Source organism: Ceratotherium simum, chromosome 27, assembly GCF_057802395.1.
Source record: "Ceratotherium simum simum isolate JZ-2026a chromosome 27, ASM5780239v1, whole genome shotgun sequence".
Lineage (NCBI taxonomy): Eukaryota > Metazoa > Chordata > Mammalia > Perissodactyla > Rhinocerotidae > Ceratotherium > Ceratotherium simum.
This window is the reverse complement of record NC_141926.1, coordinates 57324-78817: the sequence shown is the minus strand read 5'-3', so window position 1 is coordinate 78817 and position 21494 is coordinate 57324.

Genomic DNA, 21494 nt, shown 5'->3' with positions numbered 1-21494 from the left:
CACTAACACCTAATTCACACCTACTTTTCTTTTCAACCAGACTTCATTGACTCTTCCCAAAGCACCCAGCAGGAAACTGCGCCCTCATCTCACTAATGATTATAGCAAGAAAAGCTGACATAGCCTGGGGACTTTGGCAGTGATTCTTAATTAGCGCACAGCTCTCTTGGTGGGAGCAAAGCCCCCGGCTGGGGGAGCCCTGAGAGCTGCAGACCCCGGGCGTTGAGGGTTTGTAGGGGTGGGACGGCACAGGGTGATGGGGGATGAACTATGTGGTTGTTGGTCAGTCGAATCATCTGGAGGAATGACTTCTTTCTCATTTCTCTTCTTTGCAGAATCATTCCACATGCTCTGTGGTACTTGATCCCCAGGCCACCAGGATGTGGGGACCTCTGTTGTCACTGCCCTCTGATGGCTGAGGCTTCCAGGCTGGGTGTGAGGGCTGCACGCCTCCCCCGGCTGCCGCACTGGGACACAGCCCTCCTCCTGGCCCCTGTCTGTGGCTTGCTGAGGAGGCTGGGATCCTGCTGGCAGGCCAGGGCAGGCCTCCTGCAACAGGGCTGCCTGGAAAGCAGGCTGGAGGAGCTGAGAGGGAGGCTGAACTCCTGAGCTCCCTCCCCACCCCCTTGGTGGGCTGGTTCTCCCCAGAAACTGGGGCACAGCTGATGGGAGAGTCCCTGTGGCACCTGCTCAAGCCGCCTTCCCCTACGTCTGTCTGGCGCTCTCCTGCTGTTACATGTTGACACCACAGTGTGGAAACTTGTGCCAGCTTTGTGTGGTTTGCCAGCAATTTTAGTCCGTGTGTTCCATCACTGTGTTATGTAGAAATGTGGGTACTTTTATTTTACGTTTGAAAGAATTAGGGGCTGGAAGATGTAAGTAACTGCAAAGGACTTAGGGTGGATTCATTCGTGAAATCTGCATAAACTGCTTTGAGGCAGAGCCCTGGGGAGGTTTGTAGAACAGGAAGCAGCTGCCAGTACCTGGTCCCAATAGAGTCTTCTCAAGATGCTCTGGAGACCTCTGCTGCCCTGTTTTATTGACCTGAGTTCTGGCAGACAGCGTGGCCACCTCCTCCTCAGTCTGCTGTTTAAATCTGTGAGATTCAGCTGGACCCTGGGCCTGAGCATGCAGAGTCCCACCCACCCCACCCCCTGCCCAGACGCATGGCCCTCACGTGAGAAGTGCTGGGTCACCTCAGTTCAGGAGACACTGATTTTACTGCGGTGTCCCCTGGGCACACAGGTGCTAGTATTCTCTTCAGCTTCCAGGCGGGGGCCTGGTGGCGAGGAGCGTGGTCTGGACAGGGGAGCCCAGTTAGTGGGGCTCCCTGGGAGGGTGCGGCCTGGGGTCTACGGGGTACGGCATTGACGTCAAAGGCCCAGCGCCTCCACAATGCACCTGTCGGGCTGAGAACCTCAGGGCCTTGAAAACTGGCCCTGAGTCCAGCCTGGCCCTCCCCCGGGTCCTTGCTGGGTGGCTCCCAGAAGGTGAGCCCACGTGCCTTCTTCCCAACTGGCCCCCCTCTGCGGACCCATCTCCCGAGAGGCGACGTCCCAGCCTTTCTTCACTGAGAGGATCCCCCAGGCCTCCACCACCTGCAGAGAGGCCCCCCATTTCCTGGCATTTTGGGGGAACAGGACTCGCCTCCCCACGGGCACAGAGCCTCAGCCCCTGTCCCGGCCACCTCCTTAGGTGGTGGACCTCTTCCAGCCCCTTCTGCTCCTCGTCCTGACCCGTCATCCCCCCCAGCCACGTGCCCCTGCTCCACCTGTGCTCACCTTTCCCTGACCTTTGCTTCCTACTGCTCGCCCTGTGCCCTCTGCCCAGCAGGACGGCCTCGCTCATTTGGTCGCCTTCCCTCCTAGGTCCAAGGGCCCCCTGCTTTCCCCACAAGCCACCTGGTCTCCTTGCCTCAGTCTCTCCTCTCCAGCCCAGCCTAGGCTCTGAAATGCCTATATGTGCCCCCAAAGACCCCCATCAGACTCACCCATGAGGAGACTGGGCTGTGCTGTGGTGGACACCACCTTCCAGGAGCCAGCCCTGACCCTCTGCCTGGACACCCTCCCAAGTCGCTGAGCTCCTGCTCACTCTCCATGCCCACCGCTGACTGGGACGCCCCCTTCTCTGCTCAGCTCAGCACCTCCTCACAGAGCGTCGTGAGCGTCTGGGGCTGTGACCGCGTCTCCTCTGTCTCTCTTCTGTGCTGCTGCGCTGTGCTCTATTGCATTCACTGAATTTAGCAGGAGTTTAGAAATCTCGGGCCAAGTAACAAATCCCCCTCGGTTACAGCAACCACTACGGGGAAGTGGTGCCAATTGAATTTGTGATCACCGAAAGTGTAAACACTTTCAGGCCCTACATTGACCGTGTGCATGTTTGTGATTGAAAGTCAGCTTCAGTCTAAAGCCACAAATCTGTGCAAAGTCGAGTCCTGGTATCCTGTACCACCAGCTTCCTTACAAGAACTTGCGGCATTGTCAGAGACTCCTTCTGGCTCGAGTTCCTGTGCGGTCTGTGCTGTAGCTTGTGACCTGCCCCACAAAGGCCGAGCACACTTGTTTCACTCATCCATCAAACATTTTCTTTGCACGAAATACCCTGTGTTTTTTTTGGCTGAAAAAGTCTTCCATGATTCTCTTTTCTAACTCTCACATATGCTTCCAGTCTTCTTGTTAAATAGACGTGTTTCTTAGTAATTGACCATCTGCGTTTCTCCTTTGAGTGGGATTAAAACAACTTTGTTTTTCATAGCATGTGAGAGACTCGTTCTTGGAACGTATTTTCTCATCAAACCCTCAGAATTTGTACAAATACCAACAGGAGCTGGATTTGCTCATCAGACCAGCCTGAGGTCTCCTTCCACGAAAGGAGAAGTGTGGAGGCTGCTGGTAGAGGAGGGCCTACTCCCGAGGTGAGGTGCTGAGGTGGGTTCCAGGGGGCAAGAGCCAGGGACAGGCACGTAGCCCCCCGTCCTCACAGGTTTCGTCTTCCTTTGTAAGGTGAAGGAGAGAGCAGGTTTAGAGGGAAGGGTTGGGGGCCGTGGGGTCTCCTGGGCCTGGAGGAGGCAACAGTGAGCACTCTCCTTTTTCCCTTTGCACTTCTTTTGGTAAATTTAGAAATGTCTTTGAGCTAAGCTCTCCAGCTCAGCAGGTCTCTTCAGTCATGCCACACAAAGCACACGCCGCACTGATGTGACTTGCAGGGAGGTCTCTGTCCTAACTAGCACTCAGCTCTCAGTGAAGGGGTGAGGATCTCAGCTGTCAAAACAGGGCTGCAACCTGCCGACCTCCACTTCCCTCTCCTGGGGGTCAGACCTTCATCCAGCTTGGGAAGCAGAGCAGCCAGCCCAAGCGACGGACCAAGACAGTTACAACTTGTCATGGCGACACTGTCCCCCATTTCCCAGGCTCCCTCGCCGCTGAGGACTGACATGTGACCCCGTGTGGCCAATGAGACCCAAGTGGGAGTCTGCTGTGAATTCTGGGAAAGCGTCTGCTCTCCTGATCCAAAGGGGTGGGTGTGGCTGGGTGGCCCTCTTCTTCCACCTGGGATGCAGCTACAATGCCAGAGCTGCAGCCACGTGGTGGCCATGAGCCAGGGAAATAAGAGCTGACACGTTAGGAACAGTAGAGCATAAGGAAAGGGGAGGAGATAGAAACTTCACTCACTCACTCATTTGACAGATTCTTTCTGAGCACTGACTCTGCTAGACCCTGTTCTAGACATGGGTGATCCAGCAGAAAACAAAAGAGAAACCTGTCCTCATGTAGTTTATACCCTAGAAGAGAGATAAACAAGCAAAATGAACACATGACAGGGTGTGATACAGGCCATCTGGGAGAGGAGCTCTGCAGGCAGAGGGACGGTGAATGCAAAGGCCCTGGGCGTGGCTGCAGTGAGGCTAGAGCTGAGTGCATGGGGAGCAGGGAGATGAGGGCTTGGGAAGCAGGAGTCACTGGAGGTTCCGGGCAGGAGAATGGTGGCATTGAATCTCTCTAGCTGCTTTGGGGAGTGGTACAGGGGCCAGGGTGGAAGCCAGGAGGGCAGCAAGGGGCTCCCTGGGGCTCTGGAGAGGCCCCAGTGGCATGGGCCACGAGGAATCCGTGGAGGGTGAGGAATGGCCAGCTCTGTCCACACATATGCTGAAGGAAATGCAGATAGGTTTGCTAACCACCTGGATGTGGGCTGTGACACAAAGAGGAGTCCAGGAGATGCAGTCTCTGGCCTGAGCAAATGCGCCAACATCCATCTCAGACATCTCGCAGGAGCTCAAACCCAGCACGAGAGCTCTTCCTCCCTTCCCTCCCACCCCAGCCTGCCCCACCCAGACCATCGTGCGGGCTGCGGATTCTGTCCCAAGACCCGTCCTGTCTGCCCGTAGTCCCATGGCCGTGGCTTCTGCCCGCCCTCCTTGGGCTTTTGCAGGAGCTCCCTTGTAGTCACCCATCTTCTGCTCTCACCTTCTCTGGTGTGTTCTCCACACTGTGGCCTGATAGGTCTTTTGTTTTTCAATTGTGGTAAAATACACATAAAATTTACCATTTTAACCATCAGTTCAGTGGCATTTAGCACATTCACAATGTTGTACAACCATCATCACTACCCCGCTCCAGAACATTTTCACCTCAAAAGGAAACCCTGTACCCATTAAGTCACGCCCCATTCCACCACGAAATGAGCCGGAAGCTCCTGACCATCACTGCCTCCACCCTGCACAGCCTCTTCCCTGCGTCCCTGCCCTCCCTCAGTCCCCTCAGGAGGCCACTCAGAGCGCTTCTCTCTGCAAGTCCTCCCTCCACACCCAGCCGTGTCTTCGAGCCCACCCTCAGCTACAGGCTTCTTCTCCAGAAGACCATTCTCTGTCCCACCCACTGTCAGATCACCTGCACCTCCTTTCTCTGCGCCCTCCTCCATGTCCTGCAGTTCCCCCTACAGATGCTGCATCAGGCCTCTCATAGGAGCTCAGCAAAGATGGACATATTTGTGGAGGACTACCTCAGCCTTATTAACAGTACTCAATTGTGTATATTTACATGGGATGAAGGTTGGGAGGGCGTGCATGAAAACATGAACAGCTGTCATCTCCAGTGAGGAGCTTTTGAACGATTGTACTAGAATTCTAAATTTTTCTTACAATGATCAGGTGATAGATAATTTTTTGTTTTTGGTGAGGAAGATCGGCCCTGAGCTAACATCTGCCAATCCTCCTCTTTTTTTGTTGAGGAAGACTGGCCCTGGGCTAACATCCATGCCCATCTTCCTCTACTTTATATGGGATGCCGCCACAGCATGGCTTGACAAGCGGTACATTGGTGCACGCCTGGGATCCGAACTGGCGAATCCTGGGCCCCTGCAGTGGAGTGCGCGCACTTAACTGCTTGCGCCACCGGGCTGGCCTTGATAATTTTTAAAAAGAAAGAAAGAAAATGGAGATAATATTAATACACAAACCCCATCAACAGAATTAAGATGCAAATAAAATTTGCAATATGTATGATAAAGGATTAATATCCTTAGTGGAGAATAGCTCATAAAAAATGATGAGAATGGTCCACCCCAGTGGCCTAGCAGTTAAGTTTGGCATGCTCCACTTTGGCAGCCTGGGTTCAATTCCCAGGTGTGGACCTACACCACTTGCCTGTCAGTGGCCATGTTAGTGAATCAAGTGTGCTCGCCTCCTGGTGAGTTAAATAAGACTCTGCACCAGTGGAAGTTGTCTCACAAAGTAAAGTGTATTTGCAGCAAATAGGAGGCCATGAGGTATTGTTTCCAAAATCATGGTGTCCCCACACAAAGGGAAGCAGGAACTTTTATTTGGTTGGGGAATGAATATTCAAAAGGGAGAGGTGGGTATTGGCTTGCATATAGGCTCAGTTGGAGAACATGCTTCCACATCATGAGGCCTAAGCTCCTCCTGGAGTGATCTTTGGATTAAAAATAAGGCAAAGGTCATGGGCATAGCTCTTGTGGTGAGGCTTTGTCAGTTTCAGGATGGCTGGTGGTTACATCTCCTTAACATACAACAGGAAAAGAAACAACTTGGAAAAACAGTCAGTTGCTTCCAAACTCACCCTTGAGTTTCTCCAGGCAGGTAGTTGGTGACAAATCCCCCCTCTAGTTTTATCCTGATCCTCATTCTTGAGGGGCACAGGTCGAAGATCTGTCTTCTGTAACTGCTTCCTGTTGAGCATAGGCGTTGTCATAGGGATCAGTAGAGGAGCAGAATTTCCAGCTAATCTCAAATTGGTTTGTGGGTCACCAGAAGCATAGCCCCAAGTTGTTCTGAATGACCATCTGTACTTTTTAGCCTCAATGTGTTTAGGATCTGGGCATACTTGCCCTTCCCCCTCTAGATTCCATCAGTTCTTTCTAGTCTAGATACTGGGTTGCCCATTTCTCTGATGGACCTACTGCTGCTGCCCAGGAACATGCAACCTCCTTGGACGCATAGTGTGCCTAAATGGTATGGGGTTGGTTAGGATACAGGGCAGAGCCTGGGATGGATAGCCAGTCATTAATCATCTGAACAAGTAGTCAGGGAGAAAACTCACAGGACTCATACCTGCATAGTTTATAGAGTGATTTTCTTTTCAGGTGAATGGCTTAGAAAGCAGAGGAGAAACAACCCAAAAGTTTTAACAACCACTAAGTACACAATTTCCTTTTAAACAATTACAAAAACAAATTTTAGTGACAAGTAGTTACAGGTCACCTGCTTACATTTCTTCTCCGAAACATTTTTCTTAGTACAACTGGCTTGTGTAACACTTAAATGTAGTTTCAAAGAAATAGATTTCTATGTTATAGTCAGTAATAACTTAAGAACACATGAAAAACCTTTTATGGAAGCATTTATAGTATTCCTAAGGTTATCTTGTATCATGAGATCTTGGATGTTTGATGAGGTCTAAATTCTGAAGCTTAACCCACATTCTTTACGTGCAACATGTTTCTCACCAGTGTGAACTCTGTCATGTATAATAAGGGCTGAGTGGTAACTGAATATTTTTCCACACTCATTACAATGAAAGTGTTTCTCTCTGGTATGAATTTTATGGACTTCAGACGTTATTATTGATATAAAAGCTGGCCCTTTGTCACTCTGAATTGATTTAGGCAACCCAAAATGGGGTAACAACTCCTTTGTTTCTTTGTTTGCCCTTTATGACCTACAAGGGAAGGCATCAATCCTCCAGTAAATGTATCCACACAAATACCAAGAGGTATTTGTACCCTCCAGGGGCCGTGGGCATAATAGTAAAATCAACTTGTCAGTCTTCCCCCAGTAAAGGCTTTGGCCAGGGGAGGTACCGGAGGTCTGGTTTGTACATTATCCTTCTGGCAATAAATGCATTGTCCAGTTATTATCTGGGGTGCTTATGACCTTCATCAGCCATAGGTATAAGGTCTCTTCTCCATAATGGGTAGAATCATGAACACTCTTAAGGAGCCCCCAAATCTTTCCTCATGGGTCCATCAGTTAGCCCTTAACTATTGGGGACCACTGATAACCCTGTATCATGGCTTCCCTTCATCAGGGGAGTACACTGGTGTAGACTCATAGGAGTCTAGAGTGGGAATTAATGGTAGGCCCTTTTAGCAGCTGCATCTGCCAAGTTATTCCCTTTCATGGCCTCAGATTCCCTACTTTTATGGCCTTTACAATGGACAACAGCTACTTTCTTGGGGCCCTGTACTGCTTCCAGCAATGGGGCCCATGTTTAATTTTTTAACATGCTCCATGAGCATGAATTAAAGTATACTTAGAGTCCGTGTATATTGTTACTACTTTTTTCTTTTCCCAATTCCCAAGCTCTGGTTAATGCAATTATTTCTGTCTTTTGGGCCGAGGTGCCTGGTGTCAGCCCCTTGGCCTCTATGGTTGTGTGCAGGGATACTACTGCATAACCTGCTCTTCTTTGTCCATTATTCATGAAGCTGCCCCCATCTACAAACCATACTTCTTCTGCATGGGGCAATGGTTCACTCTGGAGCTCTCTGTGGCCAGGGTAAACCTGATCAATCACCTCTGGGCAAGCATGGGTAATAGGCCCATTGGAATCAGGGAGCAGGGTAGCCGGGTTTAAGGTATGACAGGGCTTTAAGGAAATCTGATTCTATTCTGGGATAGCCATAGATATCCTCAGTCTCTGGCTAGAGACTTGATGGAGTGTCTACACCATCACAGGTTGGCCTATAGTCCATTTTTCTGCTTTCTTGATTAAGAGGCAGGTGGCAGCTACAGCTCTCAAGCATGAGGCTATCCTTTCACCATGGTGTCTAGCTGCTTTGAGAAATGGGCTACTACTCTTTTTAGGGGTTTTAACATTTGAGTTAGCACTCTTATAGTTATTCCCTGTCTTTTATGAACCCCAAATACTTTATAGTCTCTTTTTACATATTTGTACCTTCCCTTTAGACATTTTATATCCCTTATTGGCTAAGAAGTTTAACATATTTAACTCATTTCTGACACTGTCTACCTGGAGACAGCATTAGATCCCACAGATTAAGGATTCAGTCCCACAGGATTACCCTTTGCCTCCCATTTTAGATGCCAATTGCAAGTCCGGAGTGTCACTTGTGCTTCTGACCAACCAGCTGCAGATGAGAGGTTTCCATAACTTCCTCCTTGGGTTTGGTTAATTTGATAGAGTGGCTCACAGAATTCAGGAAAACATTTTACTTAATAGCCAGATGGAAGTGATGCATAGAGCAAACTATGTAGAAAAGGGGCTTGGAGCTCCCAGACCCTCTCTGGGCACACTGCTCTCCCCTAATTTCCACGTGTTCATCAACACAGAAGCCCTCCAAACTTCATCCTTTTGGGCCTTAATTGGAACTTTATTACACAGGCATCGTCGATTAGATCATTGACTCTTGGTAATTGAACTTAATCTTCTGCTCCTTTCCCCACCCTGGAGGTGTGGGGAGAGGGATAGGGCTTAAAGTTCCAACCCCCAAATCACACTATTGCTTTCCCTGACAACCAGCTCCCAAGCTTAGGGGCTTTCCAAAGGCAGGATTAAAGTATTTATCATAACAAAGGATGCCCCTATGGCTCTTATGTGGGAAATTATAGGAGTTTAGGAGCTCTGTTCTAGAAACAAAATGAAGATATCTACTATTATAAACTCAGTACTGTATAGCATTGACAGCACTAAATAGTAGACCAAATTTATATTCCCCTGTTCCCAGCCTTTTACAAATCTATATTCCCTTGTTCTAAAAGCCCATTGATTACAGGAAAGATTTCTTTTTACAGCTTTTGGTTTCAAGGGGTACTGTTTTACCCAGAACCAGTGATCCATCTGCTTCAATTTTAACTTTGTACCTGGCATGACACCAGCCGCTCGCCACCCCGTCCTTGTGCCCATAATTTTGAGTTAGCTTGGCTTAAAATATTTAGGGGAATCTCTTCTTTCTTAGGCATTGATGTGTCCAGTAATAGGGTCATAAGCTTAACTTGCTCACTTTTGAGAACTTGGGTCTCTATTTTATCTTGTTCCCAGCTTATGGACGGCCCTCACTTTAGATAGCATGTCCCTCCCTAGAAGGGGAACAGGGCATTCTGGTACATATGAGTTAATTGGGGAGCCCCACAGCCCCATCACATCTCGTCTGTAGTCAAGGGAAGTTGACACGGCTCGGTCTTGTTCAATCCCTTCCCTCTACGGGGACAGTTTGTACAGTCCTGCCACCTATGCCCTTCCTGTTTGTAGCACGTGCACCGATTAGCCCCCAACTTTGTTGGTGGTCTTTTGGTCCCTCAGTGGGGCTGGGATCACTCACCCATGGCATCTTCCTTCTCTCCCTTGGGTTACCTTGAGTAGACTGGAGGGCCACAGTTAATGGGGCGGCTTGCCTTTCCATCATCTTGTCTTCCTTCTCATCCTCGGCTTCATCCCGGTTACTGAACACTCTAGATGCAGCCTGTGCTAGTGGTGCAGGGTTAGTATCAGGACCTATGGCCAACTTCTGGAGTTTTCTACAGATGTCTGGAGCACTTTGAGATGCGAAATGGGTATTAAGAACCACTGTACTGCCCTGGGCCTCAAGGTTCTGATTTGTATATCACCTGAGGCAGTCCTGCAGCCTCTGAAAAATAGGCAGAGGGGGTTTCCTCAGGGCCTTGTTGGACCTCTCTTAATTTAGACCAGTTGGTCGGTGGCTGGCTTACTATTTTCATGGATTTAAAAAGCAAAGCCTGAAAATATCCTAGCTTTTGTGTGTGTGTGTGTGTGTGTGTGTGTGGAAGATCAGCCCTGAGCTAACATCCATGCCAATTCTCCTCTTTTTGCTGAGGAAGACTGGCCCTGAGCTAACATCTATTGCCAATCCTCCTCCTTTTTCTCCCCAAAGCCCCAGTATATAGTTGTATGTCACAGTTGCACATCTTTCTGTTGCTGTATGTGGGACACCGTCTCAGCATGGCCGAACAATCAGTGCGCGCCCGGGATCCGAACCCAGGCTGCCAGTAGCAGAGCATGCGCACTTAACCACCAAGCCACGGGGCCGGCCCCTATCCTAGCTTTTTTGGTCTTCAGGATCATTGGGATTCCACCCAGGGTTAGTCCCTGGTACAGCCTGTCCACTAGGCTTGCAAATGTCTGATCCTGGGTCATATTTATTATCTGTTTCTTCCCTAGGTTTTAACACAACAGATGACTTTTCCTCAGCCGTGAGGAATGTAGTTAACAGGCTTTGAATATCTGTACAAATTGGATTATGAGTGGAGAAGATTCCCTTTCTCAGGTTTATGAATTCCTCTGGGTCAGCCCTCAATCCTTTAGTGTGTGTCTTCCAATTATACAGATCAGAGGTGGATAAGGGGACGTGCACATTAATAAATCTCCCCTCACCATCAGGCACCTGTCTTAGGGGATATATCCCAGGTTTGTAACTGGTTTCTAATCCAGTCATACTATCTGGAAGAGGAGGGTGAAGGGTCTTTTGCTGTTGGAGAGTCCAGTTCCCTGTAGAGGGACTGCTCAGGGGGGAGAGTAAAGGGCTTGGCCCTGTTAGAGCCTCCAGAGTCTCTCGGGGCTCACCAGCTGGTCCGAAGCTGGAGTATCTGAGTAAGGTGGACTCTGAGGTGGGCTTCCCTGAGTCCCATGGTTCCTGATTTGGAGAAGCAAGTGCTCCTCATAAGAGACATAGTGCCATGAAGAACTGGACATAAGGGATTTATTCCCATTTAACATTTAGGGTCCCCTTTTCTGGCCATTTTCCCCCAAATTCCAGTGAATATTGCTCCCAGGTTGTGTTACATAAAAAGATAATCTGTTCTTGGGTCAATGGTAAATACTTGAAGATGTTCCAATTCTGGAGGATGCAGCCCAACAGACCAGTCTCTCCTCTGGGATAGAGCCTGTTCCCCCCATAGTCCAGTGCCTTCTCTTATGGTCTGTTTCTAACCTCCTGGGAACAACCCGTAACTGTTAGTGGTGACACAGATGCCACAAGGTTATGCTCAGAGGAGGTTTAGCATCCTAGTAGCCTGAAACTAGACCCAGGCTGTGTAACTAAATCCTTAGAGAAAAATGAAATGGGTGGACACTGGGTTTTACCCTGTGACCACTGATAGGGAGGGCAAGGAAAAAAACCTAGGAGTCCAGAAAGCCTGTGGAAAATGTCAAGCATTCTTGACAAAAATGCCATGTCGAGCGTCCTCCACAAACACACACACACACACACACACACAAAAACTGGTTCAGCAACTCCAGAGGGGTTTAACCCCATCCAAGGGGACCCCTACTCCGATCACAGGCACAACACAAAGACAGACTCAGTGACCTCAGGGGGCCTCCAACCCCCATCTCATCACTCCAGATGAGATCCAATCTCCAGAGGGGATTTGACCCCTAGACAGACAGACTCAGTGCACTCCAGTGAGATTCAATCTCCAGATGGGCTCTGACACGTGATTAGTCACCAGGGATTGCTCCCGTTTCACCAGAACTGGGCATCGGCCCTTCCAGAGTGGCTGGGTCATGCAGTCCTTCCAGACAGAGGGGACTCGCACTTCCCTGAGCCAGGCTACCTCTGGGTGGGGACTAAAACCCTGAAGCCAGGCCCCAACAGACAGGCTTTGTGAGACAACTTAAGAAAATAACTCTTATACCCGTGCCACAGAGTTGGCGCCACTCACCTCCAGAGATGTCCTCTGAGCAAAGCGCTCAGTGCAGCCACTGGGTCTCCTGATGGGGCAGTGACATCAAGCTGTCAGCACAGGCACCATGAAGGAGTATGTACCCTCTGGGTCACTAATTTTGTTACAGAACCAAGTGGGCTTGCCTCCTGGAGAGTTAAATAAGACTCTACACCAGTGGAAGTTGTCTCACAAAGTAAAGTGTATTTGCAGCAAATAGGAGGCCATGAAGTATCGTTTCCAAAGTCATGGCATCCCCGAACAAAGGGAAGCAGGAACTTTTATTTGGTTGGGGAATGAATATTCTAAAGGGAGAGGTGGGTATTGGCTTGCACAGGCTCAGTTGGAGAACATGCTTCCACATCATGAGGCCTAAGCTCCTCCTGGAGAGATCTTTGAATTAAATATAAGGCTAGGGTCATGGGCATAGCTCTTGTGGTGAGGCTTGGTCAGTTTCAGGGTGGCTGGTAGTTACATCTCCTTAATGTACAAAAGGAAAAGAAACAACTTGGAAAAAACTGTTAATTGCTTCCAATCCCACCTTTGAGTTTCTCGAGGCACCTAGCGGGTGACACCTTGATCCTTACCCCAGTCCAAGCTCTGGTCTGTTCAGAGTGTGTGTCTGAGTCCTTTCTCTCCCACTAACTCTGCACATCCTCCTCTGGGTCTCTCCTCTGAATGGCAGAGGGATGGGTGACCTTCAAGTCCATGTCTCATCCAGGCAGGAGAGGGGAGAGACTGGGAGAGAGGCTTGGCCATCTCAGGATCCAGCTTGGGAAAACAGTCCCCACTCCTGGCTGGACCCTCAAGATGGTAGGGAGGGCTGAGGTCAGGATCCACCCCCACGTGGGCTCTGTCAAGGACATGTGTTGCTGTCCACCTGGGTCCTGGCCTCCTTGAGCCATGGAATCCACTGTGCTGCAATGCCAAGGTCCCAGTTTCCCCTTGCCATGGTCTGACACTGGGGTCTCAGATCTTCTTTCCCCCTCTGGATGGACTGCTGTTAAAGCCTGTGTTCTAGGTGTCACTGGCACCAGTCACATTGGTGTGGTGGGGTCCCAGGTTCTTGGTCCACAGACGCAAAAGAATTTGAGAGTGGACACACAGCAGAAGTTTTAACAGAGGAGGATTTATTAGCAAAATGAAATTACACCCCCAGGGGGAGGGGTGGGCAGGCTTGAGGGGGAGCAACTGCACCAAAGTTGGGGTGGTCAGTGATTTTGGAAGGTTGGGTCCAGGGGTGGGTGAGGGTCTTGGAACGTATGCCCATCAGGGCATTGTCTCCACCCTCATGTGGGGGTGGGGAGATTTTCCCTTACATAGGCATCTCTGGAACTGTCATCGCAGTGATCCCTGGCAAGGGAGGTCAAAAACGCAACACAAATGAGGGTATAATGAGGCTTGGGGCTACTCTCAGTCAGGGATGGGGGAATGCTGCACGTCTGTCTGAAGAGCCACTGCCCGATAATGAGGTCCTTGCACCTGGTGGAGTGACCTTGCTCCCAGCTCATATCTAGCTTCCTGTCTATCTCATAGGCTCAGCCCAGCCTTCCTCCCCTGCCCCCAGCGGCCAACCTCTCATGGCCCTGCCCTCACATCTGTGTCCTCTGTCTCACCCTCCCCATGTCCCTGGCTCTCCTCTCCCATGTCCACTCCTCTCCCCACTCCACATTCCCCCGTGTCCCCTCCCCTTATGTCCTCTCCTCTCTCCCCACTATGTACCCCCATGTCCCCTCCTCTCCCTCACCCCATGTCCCCTGCCCCTCTCTCTTCTCCCTCCCCCCGCCCCCTCATGACACCCTCGGTAGCTCTGGCTGTGCAGCCCCAAAGTCTCTGTGACTCTGACACCCCTTGTTTTCCTTCCAAGTTGCCTAAAATGACAGGTACCAGTTTGTCTTTATCATTTAGCGTCCACTAAATGGAGGAGGGAGGCCAGACCCTGGGGAGTTGGCACTTATTTTGACCCCATCTACCCACCAGAGGCTGCACCGGGTGAGGCAAGGAGTCCAGCAGGCAGATAACAAGACAAAGGGCTTCTGGGTGGGCACAGCCCCTCCCCTGAGGCCAGCGGCTGACAGCCACCTGGGGATACAGCAGGTCTTCGGGTTGGTCCAGGGCTGGCAGGCTCCTTGCAGGGACATCGGGTGGCCAGCACTCTAGAGATGAGACTAGGTCAGGGCAGCTGTGTCCACTCAGGTGAGCCCACCACTCAGCACGACTCAGCACAGGAAAAGCCAGGACCTGCAGGAACCTCACTCCGTGGGGGGAGGGGAGCGGGCAGCATCGAGGGCTCTGCATGAAGATGAAGACGACAGTATCAGTGACAGAAAAATGTGCTGTCATCTCAAAAGAATGCTGGCATTCCAGTGCTCAGAAGACCAGTGTCCACCCTTTCTCCAGAATTCCTCATGTTCTAAACAAGGGCATACTTTTTTTTTTTTTAATGTTTGGCTAAAGTTAGAATTAAAGATTTAAATAGAAATCCACTTTCTTCTTCAGGAAATGCTTCTTAACCTCAGCAAGAATAATGGTCTTGTCAAGCTTGAGGCTGTGAGACGAACCTGTCCAGTCTGTCTTTTTAAATTTTACCACCTGCTTTGGTCAGGTCTAGGCCTAGCTGTGTCACCACAGTCCCCTAGACAAGACAAGACAGGTAGCATTGTCTGGCACTGACTCCAAGATCACAGGTGCCAAGGCCAATTTTGCAAGTCACTGAGCCTCTTGGTCACCAGGTGGCTCCATGGTTCCTGCCATCAGGCTTATATTCCAAGCAGGAGGAAGGAAACAAGAAATGAGTGGTGATGCCCACCTCCTGCATCCCTGGGCAAACTCAGCTTATAACTTGGTGTCACATGGTCACCTAGCTCCAAGGAAGGCTAAGAAATGTACTTTTTCTGATCTTGGTATAAAAATAGCTTTAAAGATAGTATTTTCCTGTTCATAGATCTGAAGTTTTGTTGCAAGAGTGCAACAGCAGGAATGCCATCCAGGTTGGAGGACAGGCCCAGGGGTGGGGGCTCAGCAGCAGAGAATACCCGTCTGGAAGAGCGAGCTGCCTCTCTTCCACTGAGCTGGCCCAGATCCGCTGATCCAGCTTCTCACTAAGTGGAGTTGAGGCCAGACCACAGGATCTGTTTCTCCTCAGGACAGCTCCGCTGGGAGCTGCAAGTCCTGGAAACCCATCTCATCTTAAGAAACGACTTAAAGCGTAAGAAAAGTGCATCCTGAGGTGGGGTCAGGCTCAGGGGACTTGGAGGTCCAGAGTCCTCTCCCTTCTCTGCTCCGCCAGCTTCAGCATGTTGGATCTGTCCCTTGGGCGTCCGCAAGACCACAGCCTCTGTTCCCAGCAGACACAGCTGGCCAAAGGAGGCGGCCCCTGTGCTTGTCTCCTCTGACAAGGAAGGGCTTCCCTGGAGCTCCCAGGGCTTCCTTCACATGTCCCTTTGAGGCCTTGTCCGCAAGGGGACGGGCATGAGCCCCCCGGCACAGCGGGGGCCTGGGCAGAGGAGATGCTGCCCCTCACAGCCGGGGCTCTGCGGGAAAGGACAGAAGGAACAGCTCAGCAACATCTGAAATAGGAACAGCTTTCTTTCTCCCTTAGCGTGGAGTTCCTCTGTTTACAGAGCAATGCACATTTAATGCTGAAATCTCAGGATGCACAAACAGGACATAGAAACAGTAAAACAATGAAAACTGACCTATAACCCCATCCCCCAGAGATAACCGCCATACTTGGATGCCTCTAGCCTCCGACAGTATACACTCATGCCTTTTACAAGAACATCCAGGAGTAATTTACATCCAGGGGGTAAATCTCAGAGGTCGGAACCTCAGAGGTCGAGATACAGCCTGAAGTTGCCCCAGGGAGCCCGAGGCCACCGCAGGGCAGCTCGCAGCGGCTTCTCCCCACCAAAGCCCCCCGGCTGTTGTGGGGAAACTGACTTGCACAGGCTTCTGACATGAGGACGAAGGTAGAACACGTGGCCCCAGACAGGGGTGTCAGTTAGTCCTCTGTGCTGTCGGTGGCTCCCTCGGAGCATCTTGGTGGGACAGTCCTGAAGTAACTCTCAAGGCTGAACCATGGCGAGGCTGAGGCTGAGGTGTCAGGGTTTCTTAAAAGGACTAAACTGGGACACAGCTGATGTGATCTCTGAGAGTTTTGTTTTTTCCTGACTCTTGATAGTTTACTGATTTTCTTCAGTTATCAAGAAAGCCTGACTTGAAAAAGTCTTTCCTCCTCCTGGAGACAAAAGGATCATTTCTAAGTAGAGGCCATGTTTTTAGAGCAATAAATCAGGGCTGGAATGAACCGGCTAGCAGAGGGATAGCCTTGTTGTCCTCTCAAGTCCATTTTTGGCAACCAGGACCAGAAGACCACTTCCAGAAATGCAAGCAGCAACCTGAGCAGAAAGGTAGATGGGGATGTGAGACGCAGCTGAAAGAAATGTGAACACAAGTGGGCCTGCACTTGCACCTGGTCAATGCTGGGGGTGCCCCCACACCCTTAGATCCCTGAGGATACATCACTTAGCAACTGGGCTTTCATTGTGAGGCCAGTGGGCCCGGTTGCCATGCATGTGCATTGGGAGTGATGGGTTTAAACCAAGGACTCCAGGCTTCAGAGAGGTGAGCCAGGAGGACCATTGTGAGACGTCGGGGAGGTGGGGAGGGTGTGTGTGCACCTGCCTTCCTTCACTCAGGTCTGCGATATCTGAGATCTCTGGGTCGCAGATGCACCACTGCCAACGTTTTGCAGCCCCCAGCACCATTTCTCCTGCCACTGCCAACAAAATAGCAGTGTACGCTGGACATGGTGGTGAAAGGCAGAGTCCCAGTCACTTCCATGGCCTCATATCTGGAGCTGGGTGCATGGCGAATTTATCAGAATGCGGTAGGGAGGCAGGATGAAATCTGCTGAGGCAGGGGCCATGAAGATCCCTGAGTCCCAATCCAAGCGACGGTAGTGGCAATCGCCAATCTCTTGATCCTGAGATAGTTCCCTACCCCAGAAATAGCCAGAGGCAGCACATTTCCTTGTGCCACCCCACAGGGGTCGCTGTCTCTCCTAGGGCAACCCAGGAAACTGTGAAACGCCCCCCTAACTGCACACACACCTAAACCCACCACCACGAAGATCTTCATCCTCCTTGGGAGGCTGGGCATGGCCAGCAAGGACCAGAAAGTGGCGAGCGCTACCTCCCATGGTGGGCACACCAGATTAATGGCACCTACCTCCCCCGAAAGGGCTGATGACATCTCCCAGAAAACTTTCAGGACCCACGGCTCTTTCCTTCTTCCTTGCCCCACTGACAGAGTCTGGAGTCTGGGCCCAAGTGTCTGGGACGGCTAGCCTCCTTTGGATAAAGTAGGCAAGCCATAGGGTGCTCCTCTCCTTCTGTCCTGCCTCTGTGCACTCAGGGAGAGGACCAGGAGATAGCGTAACTTGGCACTTAATCTTGGATTTCTCCCAAGTGTAGTGCGCTAGTCAGACTCCATAGTTGAGGGTGAGACCTGCTGATGAAAGAGCATGCCCAGTGGGTTCCCCTTTCATTATGCAGGTGGCCTGCCTGCTGTGGCCACACTCCTTAGGTAAGCTTTTCTCGGCCTTCTGACTTGACAATGTCTTTCCTATTTCTGGAGTCAAAAGGTTCATTCCTGAGGTAAGGCTGTGATTTTGAGCAGTAAATCAGGCTGAGAATGGACCAGATGGCAGAGGGATGGCCTTGGTGCCCTCCCCAGTCCTTTATTGGCACACAGGGCCAGAAAACCACTTCCGGGAACACACACAGCAATTGGAGCAGAAGGGTAGAGTGGGATGTGAGACACACCTGAAGGAAATATGAAACCCAGGATGCCTGCACCTGTACCTGGCCACTGCGTTAGTGTGGCCCCCCCCAGAGCCCTGCAGACCCATCGCTTAGCAACTGTGATGGTCATTGTGAGGCCAGAGGCTCCTATTGCCTCATATTCACCATTGGAGTAATGGGTTTAAATCAAGGGAGCAGGGCTCCCAGAGCAGTGAGAGTCAGTAGGACCGATGGGAGAGATCGAGGAAGTGGGGAGCCTCAGTTGCACCCACCATCCTCTCCTCAGGTCCTCAAGATTCCAGATCTCTGGCTTGCAGCTGCCCCTGCCTCCATTTTTGCCCCCACCCCCAACACGGATGCTCCAGCCACTGCCAAGAAAACGGCAGTGTTGGCCAGACATGGCAGTGAAAGGGAGCTTCCCAGGTCACATCCGTGGCCTCAGATCCAGACCTGGGTGTGGGGGACGGATCAGACGGGTGGTAGAGCAGGATGAAATCCGCTGAGGCAGAGGCAATGAAGATCCCCAAGTACCGCTCCAAGTGACGTTTGTGGCGACTGTCAATCTCTTGACCCTGAGACAGGTCCCTCCCCAACGTGTGAACTGAGGCAGCCATTCCCTGGCACCACACCTCAGGGGTCCCTGCCTCTCCCAGGGCAACCCAGGAAACTATGGAATAACCCCCTCACTGCTGGCGTCCCTCTACCCACCGCTGCCAAGATCATCATCCTCCGTTGGGAGGCTGGGCATGGCCGGCAATGATCCTGATGTGGGGCGCTAGCTCCCATGTCGGGCACATCACATGACCAGTGGCTTTCTCCCAGGACAGGGCCGATGACACCTCCCAGAAAACTTTCAGGACTCTGGGCTCTTTCCTCTGTAGTTGTCCCACTGACAGAGTCTTGTTTCAAGAGGCTGTGATGGCTGGCCTGCTTTGGATAAATTAGGGAAGCCATAGGGTGCTCGTCTCCCTATGTCTCACATCTGTGCACTCAGGGAGTGGGCCAGGAGAAGGCCTATCTAGGCCTTTATTGTCGGATATCTCCCAAGGGTAGTGCACTAGGCAGGTGGAAAGTGGGCTTTCCTGACTCCAGAGTTGAGGGTGGGACCTGCTGGTGGAGTAGCTTGCCTGGTGGGTTCCCTGTTTGTTTTCTAGGTGGCCTGACTACTCTTTGCCATGCCTTTCTTGGCCTTCTGACTTGACAAAGACTTTCGTGATGTGAGGCTGTGTTTTTCTGAGCAATCAGAGAGGCTTGGATTGAGCCAGGTGGCAGAGGGATAGCCTTGATGTCCTCTCCAGTCCATTGTTGGCAAACAATGCCAGAAATCTACTTTCAAGAAGGCAGGCAGTGATCTGAGCAGAAGGGAAGAAGGGGATGTGAGGCACAGCTGAAGGATATGTGAACCCAAGTTTGCCTGCAGCAGCACGTGGCAATAGCCCTAAGGCACCGCCACACCCTCTGAGACCCCAGACCTATCGCTTAGCAACTGTGAGGGTCATTGTGAGCCCAGAGGCCCCTGTCGCCACGCATACGCAGTTGGAGTGATGGATTTAACTCAAGTGATCAGTGTTCCCAGGGCGGTGACTGTCAGTAGGATGAATGGGAGAGGTTGGGGAGGTGGGGAGGGTGCAAGTGCACCCACCATACTCTCCTCCTGTCCCTGAATCCCAGGTGTCTGAGTTGCAGCTGCCCCCCGGTGCCAAACTTGCTACCAACCCCACTGCCATTTCTCCTGCTACTGTCAGCAAAATCTCAGGGATGGCCAGACATAGCCATCTGTGAATGTGAAAGGCACATTCCCCAGTCAAATCCGGAGTCTCCAATTCAGACCTGGGTGCGTGTGGCATGGATCAGATGGGGGTGGTGGGGCAGAATGAAATTTTGTTGAGGCAGGGGCCATGAACATCACTGAGTCCCTCTACAAGTGACAGTGGTGGCAGCCGTCAATCTCTTGACCCTGAGACAGGTCACAACCCCAGACGTGGCCAGAGGCAGCAACATTGGTGTCACTTGGAGCAGGACTTAGAGATATTCATTGCCCTTGCTTCAGCGGATTTCCTTCTGCCCCACCACCCCCAACTGATGAATTCCCCTGGCTCCCAGGTCCACATGTGAGGTCACAGATGTGACAGGAAAACCGCTTTCACTGCCTTGTCTGGCCTACACTGGGATTTGGTTTGTGGTGGTGGGAGAAATGGCAGTGGGGGAGGCGGCAACGTGGGTGGCAGGGACAGCTGCCACCCAGTGATCAGGGAACTCAGGGAACTGCGAAGAGGATGCTGGGCACACCTGCAGCCTCCCCGCCTCCTCGAACTTTCCCATCAGTCTTACCGACTCTCATCCCTCTGGAGCCCAATGGCCTTAGTTTAAACCCGTCACTCCAGCTGCACATGTGCATCAACCCTGTGTCTGGCCTCACAATGACCATCCTGGTTGCCAAGTGATGGGCCAGTGGGGCTCTGAGAGTGTGGGTGTGCACTAAGGCTGTGGGCAGGTGCAAGTGCAGGTGCCCTCAGGTTCACATTCCCTTCAGCTGTGTCTCACATCCCTGTCTACCCTTCTTCTCTGGTCACTGCTTGCATTCCTGAAAGTGGTTTTCCAACTGTTTGCCAACAATGGACTGGGGAGGACACCAAGGCTATCCCTCTGTCAGCTGGTTCATTCTGCGCCTGATCTTTCCCTCCAAACACGCGGCCTCACCTCAGGGATGAACCTATCAACCCAAGGAGGAACAAAGACTTTATGAAATTAGAAGGTCGAGAAAGGCTTGCCAAAGACATGTGGCCACACAGACAGGAAACCTGGGGAATGAGCAGGGAACGCACCGGGCACGCGCTTCCATCAGTAGGTCCCACCCTCAACTCTGGAGTCAGGAAAGCCCATTTTCCTGCTGCCTAGGGCACTACCCTTGGGAGATATCCGACAATAAGGGCCGAGGTAGGCCCTCTCCTGGCCCTTTCTCTGAGTGCACAGGAGTGGGGCAAAGGGAGAGGAGCACGCTATGGCTTGCCTACTTAATCCAAAGGACGGAAGCCATCCTAGCCTCTTTGGCCAAGTCTCTGTCAGTGGGTCAATTACAGAAGAAAGAGCCTTAAGTCCTGAAAGTATTCTGGCAGGTGTTGTCGGCCCTGTCTTGGGAGGAAGCTGCCAATCATGTTGTGTGTGTGACACGGGAGGTACCAGCTGGCACATCTGGGTCCTGGCTGGCCATGCCCAGCCTCCCAAGAGAGGATTACAGTATTGGTGGTGATGGGTGGAGGGACACTGGCAGTAAGGGGGGCATTCTGTCATCTCCTGGGTGCCCTGGGAGAGGCAGAGACCCCTGTGGTGTGGCTCCAGGGGTCGGGCTACCTCTGGCCACGTCTAGGAGAGGGACTTGTCTCAGGGTCAATAGATTGAGGGTTGCCACTGCAATCACTTGGAGTGGGACTTGGGGATCTTCATGCCCCTGTCTCAGCAGATTTCATCCTGCGATACCACCCCCATCTGTCCATTCCCTATGCACCCGGTTCCATACTGGGGGCCACGATGTG